The following is a 7,782-nucleotide window of genomic DNA, read 5'->3' as shown; positions in this document are numbered from 1 at the left end:
TAACACACCAGGCTGCTCCCCCTGAAGGTTCTTATGATCTGTTTCCTCCCTCTAGGACATTCATCCTTCAAGTACCTGACCCACAGGTTTAACTCCTTCAGATCTTTCCATAGTTGTCAGAGTCTCAGTGATGCCCTCTCCGACTACGTGAGTTAAAGCAGCAACCTCTGTGCATACACGCATGCCTAACCTTGCTAGAACCTTTGCACACATTATATTTTAAATTTATTTATTGTAACCTGCCACACACACACACACACACACACACACACACAGTGTAAAGTATGCTACACGAGGCAAGAACTTTGTTTATTCAAGTGTAGTGCCTAGAACAGTTCTGGGCATGAACATGAGGTAAGAATTTTTGGTTGACTGAACGTACAAGTAGCAAACAACTGAGATCACCTTCTGTTTCTGGGAGACACGGCCATGAGCAGTTTCAGGAATGTTTCATGAGAAATGGTATCTCTGTGAATATAGTTTTCTGCATTTCCTTACTTCTTCATGCATACTTTCAATAAAGTCTCAAACTTTCTGTCATTCAGCAGTCTAGAAAAGTTGGACTCCACCAAACATCATTTGGAGAGACAATAGATAAAAAGACGGAGAGAGATCTACTTGAATCCAATAACAAGCATCCTTATGAGAGAAGAGAAGACATAGACAGAGAAGAGCTAGATGATGTTGTCTCTCATAATAGAGTATATGAATTTCCACTAGAGTGAATGAGAGAGAAAGAGAGAGAGAAAAGCATCCTCAATGGGGTGTGGACATGCTGCAATCCCCTTTCCCTAGTCCTCCAACTCTTTAGAATCATAGACAAACAAGAATATAAATGTTCATACCAACCAGGGGTGGGGGAAGGTGAGTGGGATATGAACCTACAGTTGACCATGTGTTTTCAGCACTGCAGTTCAGTTTGCTATTAACAGTGCCAATAGGATTGTCATTCAGCCAATAGGCTGAACAATTTAGGCTTAAGGATATTTTATTAGTTACTGTTCTCTCTTTTTTTCCATTTCACTCCACTCATACCAAGTTGCACGTTGTACTTATAACACACCAGGCTGCTCCCCCTGAAGGTTCTTATGATCTGTTTCCTCCCTCTAGGACATTCATCCTTCAAGTACCTGACCCACAGGTTTAACTCCTTCAGATCTTTCCATAGTTGTCAGAGTCTCAGTGATGCCCTCTCCGACTACGTGAGTTAAAGCAGCAACCTCTGTGCATACACGCATGCCTAACCTTGCTAGAACCTTTGCACACATTATATTTTAAATTTATTTATTGTAACCTGCCACACACACACACACACACACACACACACACAGTGTAAAGTATGCTACACGAGGCAAGAACTTTGTTTATTCAAGTGTAGTGCCTAGAACAGTTCTGGGCATGAACATGAGGTAAGAATTTTTGGTTGACTGAACGTACAAGTAGCAAACAACTGAGATCACCTTCTGTTTCTGGGAGACACGGCCATGAGCAGTTTCAGGAATGTTTCATGAGAAATGGTATCTCTGTGAATATAGTTTTCTGCATTTCCTTACTTCTTCATGCATACTTTCAATAAAGTCTCAAACTTTCTGTCATTCAGCAGTCTAGAAAAGTTGGACTCCACCAAACATCATTTGGAGAGACAATAGATAAAAAGACGGAGAGAGATCTTAGGAACAGAATTTTACTTCCGAACTTCTAAGTAGGTTCTAATTGTTCCAAGCGAGCTTCTTGCCTTTGTTCTTTTCTTCATTTTTCCTTCTACTTTTCACATGCCATTTTCTTTGTTTATTTCTTCCTAAAAAGCAAATGGAAAAAGACCCAAAGAACACAGTCTGAAAAGGTTAGGAACTGTGTAAGGGAAGGGGAAAATACTTCAGTTCCTTTACCAGTGCATTTTCAATTTTTAATTCTATGAGCTTTCAGGGTACTTTACTAGAAATTGCCAGAAGTAAACTTATATAGCTTCCCCAATGAGCTGTTTCAGGAATTTTTAATGGGAAATGCTATCTCTTGTGAATTTCACTGCGTCACTGATATATAGTTTAATAATATCTTCTAAGGATTCCACTTTAAAGCATGAACCTAATTCTTAAAGAGATTTTTTTTGCTATATTTTATTATGTATTAATAGATTTTAATTGAAATTATAGTAAATAAAGTCAATTATAAGAATAAATTAATTTATACTAGCTATTGTACACATATTCTAAAATATACATTTAGAACAACTTTAACACGTTAAATACTATTTAGCCAGATTTTAAAATTTAATATCCACTCAATAATATTACAGATCCAAATCCAACAGAATTCATTTATATAACCTGCTCTTATGGTTTTAATCATGGCTTGCCCCCCAGTTTCATGTTTTGGAATTTAGTCTTAGGAAGTGGTGACAGGCTGTCCCCCCTAAAATTCATAGGTGGGGATTTGATTTTATTGATTGTATTATGAAGATATTAAGTGAGAACTTAATTCCATTATGGTACCCACGGATGAGACCTTGGGAGTGATCTTGTCATTAGGTAGGACCTCTGTGATTGAGTTATGACAGGTATACAAGCAGAGAAAATGAGACTAGAAGCAGAGGGAAAGCCACGTGGATACTGATCGAGCTCTACTATAAGTTCTACCTTTTGCCATTTTGTGATGCCCTCAATTTCCAGTCACCAGACTTGTGGGTCATTAAACCCTATTTCTTTATAATTCACCAGCCCCAGTTGTTTTGGTTATCAATGCAATAATAAACCAAGCCATTTGCTTTTCATTGTTATTTTTGTTTTAAAGAATTAAAAATAAGGGGGCAGCAGGTGGTGTGGTGGTTAAGGGCACTGGACTCCCACATGGCCAACCACAATTCAAGTCCTGGACTTGGTAGCTTGCTTTCTTATGTGTGTTCCTCTCTGGTCAAATTGAAATAAATAAATAAAGTTAAATAACATATTTTTTTTTAATGAAAAAGCTATATACATTGTTTTAAAGTAGTGTGTTCATTACCACATTCTTTATATAACTCTTTCTACTTAGAGAATTCTCTGTCATTAATCATGACAGTCTTGGTCAAGTCACTCACAGAATTACCCTTTTGCCACATTCTTGTAAAAGTGTCTTGGCTTATAGAATTCTGTGCCATTAACCATTGCACTGTTAGATAATATTGCTTCTTACCAAGAAAATCGCATACTGAAATCATTAAGAGTAACAAAAGCTAACTTTTCAACAAAAGAAATCAGTAATCTTCATATAAGGCTTGTTCTATAGAGTAAACCTGGGCCAGAGAGTCACAATCACGATCTATAATCCCAATAAATGACCATTTTGAAGAAAATTAGTGCACCAATGCAGTTTGGAAAAATGAAATGTTTCATTACTATGTTTAGAGAGACAATATACACTTCAATAATGTTAATATTCTTTCTATTTTTATGTTCATTTTATTCAAGGAAAGGGAACTTTGGAAACTCCAACTGACCCTAAGAAGGATTACACGGACTAGCAGAATGTCATTAAGCATAAAATTAATTGTTAAATTTTAATGTATTACAAAACATAAATAAGCCATACTGAAATCATTAGTAGGATAGTAAAGACAAAGACAGAAGAATAATAGTACATCAAAAACATTCAATATTTGGAGCATTAGTGTTACGATGGCAGTGACTAACATATCTTGTGCTATGGGATCAAAGTTACATTGGCAGCCGGGACTTTCAGAAAGAAATAACTAAATATTCCTAATGGAGACTATTATGCTTGGACCGCAGTATTAGAAAGGGAAGAAGAATACAAGTGAGAGAGCCAGTAGGTGGTAAGGAGATTAGGGTGGCTGGATAAGGCCGACTGTGGGTTCCAGCTTGAAAACACACCTGGCCCATATGCGGGCATGGCCAAAACTCTGAGAGGAGATTGGAGGAGAAGTCATTTCTGTGTGACCACCTCCTCCGGCAGGTGATTTCTCACTTTTCCTTGCTCTCTGTTGTCTCTCTCCAGTGAGTGCACACAACTTATAGCAAATAAATAAATAAATAAATAAAATGTAAATAAGGATAGATGTGAAAGACTAATGACCTAATTTATGAAGAGAGAAGAAATCTTGGGCTCCAAATTAATCATAAGCATAAAAAACTTCTTAATATGTTATAGTATAAATTTAAATACATAACGTTTCTCTTGCTTTTTTATGGAAATTTAGCTTAATGTGATTTCTCTGAGTCATTGTCCTATTTATACTGACCTCTGGACTTGAATTTGAGCTTTTTCTCCAAGAGCTTATTTTTAGCTATTGTAGAACAGGAACCTTTAAAGTTATAATTTCTTGATCTATAAAATATTAACAAAATGTATCATAATTCTCAAGATGTAATCTTATTTTTACTCCTGCTATGTTTCCAGAATATGGGTATTTACCAAAAACATTAATTTCTTGTTATATTTTAAAGAAAATTATATCCAATACTTTTCAAAGACTGTGCTTTCTTTCTTTCTTTTTTTTTTCATTTTTTTAAGAGGTTTTCGCTATAGGGCGTGTGTGCTCGCCAGACAGACAGAGAGAGACAGAGAGAAAGGAAGCGAGAAATCACCCCCCAGGGGGGATGGTCACGCCACAATCCCTTCTCCTCCATTCTCCTCTCGGGATCTTGGGCACACACGCACACACGCCCTGCGTGAGTTCTAAGCCACCGGCTCCGGGACGCGAACCACGTTGACTATGTTGGAGTCCAGCGACACAGCCATTACGCTAACTGCTGGTTCCCAAAAGACTGTACTTTCTAAGCTTCCCAAGGCCCAAAAAATCAACTGGATTTTTTAAGTACTCTTCATTCTCTTCATCATGAAAACTTCATAGTGCCTTAATCTTTACTTAGCTGCTAAGGGATAATGAATAAAGTAATTCACAAAATCAACTGATTTCTGACAACTCCTAAGGCATAGACATTTTTATAAGAAGTAATACTTTTAATAGTGACGCATTTGTGGAGAAACTGCTTTTGGAACGAGTGCTTTCCCACATAGACATGTGCTAACCCTGTAAGAACCCAGCCCTGGGTATGAAGATCAGCACGGAATATTTATGTGGGTAAATAAGGGCATTTAGAATCAAAAGGACTGTGGAGTAAGAGTAAATAGAGTTGCGTTAGTTCAAGTCAAAGTCATTTTTATTTCTATCTATCCCACAGACAGCACTTAAGGAAATGATATTCCTTTACATACCTAAAAGGACCATCGAATATAAATTACGTTGCTTTTTGTTATTTTCTTGCTTCTCTTCACCTCACACCAACCTTATTCTTTGGTTTCCTTTAAAAATACTTAAACGACTTTCTGAAATGTATTTGGAATAGCTGAGTACCATTAATGGAGTGCTTACCATTTGGTAGATATTTTACTAAATTTTCATCTCTGTGCTCTACCACACACAATGCCATGAGTGTGTATTATCCTCATTTGCCACATGGGGATGATAAGAGCTTGGAGGAGAGAGTGAGTAAACTATTGACCAGGCCAAATAGCCAGTAAGTGGTAGAACTGGGACTGATACCCAGATCTGGCCAGCTCCAGTGCCCATGATTTTTAACCACTCTACATTATTATAATGTTTCCAAAAGTCAGGTCCTCTCCTAAAAACTTTATATTCACCCTTCTAATCTTCAGAGCAATCCTATGAAGTAAGATTTAGTATCCCTGCTTACAGATAAGAAAATTGTGGGAGGAACCAGCAGTTAGCGTAATGGCAATGTCGCTGGACTCCCATGTAATCGACCACGGTTCGCATCCCAGACCCGGTGGCTTAGAACTCATGCTGGGCGCATGTGCGTGCGTGCCCAAGATCCCAAGAGGAGAATGGAGGAGAAGGGATTGTGGCGTGACCATCCCCCCGGGGGGTGATTTCTCGCTTTCTGTCTCTAATGTCTCTCTCTGTTTGTCTGGCGAGTGCACACACCCTATAGCGAAAATCTCTCCAAAAAAAAAAAAAATTGTGGGAGGAAAAGTTAAGTAACAGCCAGTGAATTATGGGGAAAGAACTTGATCTCATGCTGTTCAGCTCTTAAGCATGTGATGCTACCATTATGACAATAAAAATATACCCAAAAATTCACAGTATATTTTGAAGACATAACAATATAACATATTTAAAGGTGAAGTCAAAATGTATCTCTGGGAACCAGCAGTTAGCGTAATGGCTATGTCGCTGGATTCCCACGTAGTCGACCGTGGTTCGTGTCCCGGACCCGGTGGCTTAAAACTCACGCCAGGCGCGTGTGCGTGCGTGCCCAAGATCCTGAGAGGAGAATGGAGGAGAAGGGATTGCGGCGTGACCATCCCCCCTGGGGGGTGATTTCTCTCTTTCTGTCTCTATGTCTCTCTCTGTCTGTCTGGCGAGCGCACACGCCCTACAGTGAAAATCTCTCCAAAAAAAAAGAAAAAAAAGAAAAACGTATCTCTAATTTATCTCTATCCATAGCACTATAGCAATAAACCATGTGTAATAAAAAGCTTTGCATAAGAGTCAGTCTTCAGAGACATTTCAATATATTTTTAAAATAATTATTTTATTTTAATTTTATTTATTTTTATTATTGTTATTATTATTTTCCAACTTGACCAGAGAGAGAGAAGGAAATTGAGAAAGGAAGTCACCAGGTCCAGGGCTTGAACCACAATTGGCCACGTGGGAGTCCAGTGCCTTTAACCACCATGCCACCTGCTGGCCCCAGACATTTCTATATTTTAATAACCCAAGAATGACCTAATAATTACGTAATATTTTAATTCATATAAGAAAATTGCAAAGATAGCCCTATAAAAACCTTATACTTTTTTTGCACATATTAATAAAATGTTAAGTTAAATTGATCTTTTTTAACTTTCACTGGTCCAAGGGTTAAATCATTTTTTAAAAAGATATTTGCCCTAATTGGAGTAATTAATGAGAATGTAAATTAATTCAAACAAGTCCAGAAAAAGTAGAAAGTAAATGGTTAATACTTGGCAATGTGCTTACAAACTATAAAGAAACAAAAAGGAAATTATGACTAATCCTGCTGCAAATGAAATTAACCAGAAGAGAAGGAGTGCATTTGCTTTAATCTGGGTTAAAAGTCAAGTTGAAGACACACGGAAATTCCTTTTCTGTTGCAGAATCAAGTAAATTAATGAGCTTGATCTAGAAATACATATTACCATTCATAAATTACTTCTTATATCGTAAACAGACCCGTAATTTAAAATTTTTCAGAAGTATGATATGTTCACAATAAAGCACTATTTATTCAATAGTTATCATCAACAAATTTCATTTTTTAACATAGCTTTCTTTAAGAGTTTACAATGAAGATGGATAGCATTAATGAATAATTATTTCTTCTTATTATTATTGTTATAGGGCATGTGCACTCAGCAGAGAGAGACAGAGAGAGAGAGAGAGAGGAAGTGAGAAAGAAAGCTGCCAGGTCTGAGACTCAAACCATGGTCAGCCATGACGAAGCCCAACACCTTAACCACCATGCCACCTGCAGCCCCTGATATATAACTTTTGAGAAAGAAATGTGTGACATCATAAGTTTAAAAGCTAAGTTGTATATAAGTGTCTATAACATAGAGTGGGAAGGGAAAATTGGGAGAGAAAAGAGAAGTATAGTTTCTATAAGAGATAAATTTTTAAGAGTAATTAAAAGATTTTCTTAAATAATTAAATAAGGCTTGGCATGAAAAGCTCTGGGTTTTAAATGAATGAGAAGAAGACTCCATCAGGGGATTGTGGTGTGGCCTCCCCTCTCA

Source organism: Tupaia chinensis, unplaced genomic scaffold (genome assembly GCF_000334495.1).
Source record: "Tupaia chinensis unplaced genomic scaffold, TupChi_1.0 Scaffold000257_1, whole genome shotgun sequence".
NCBI classification, from domain to species: domain Eukaryota; kingdom Metazoa; phylum Chordata; class Mammalia; order Scandentia; family Tupaiidae; genus Tupaia; species Tupaia belangeri.
This window is presented reverse-complemented; position numbering follows the sequence as displayed.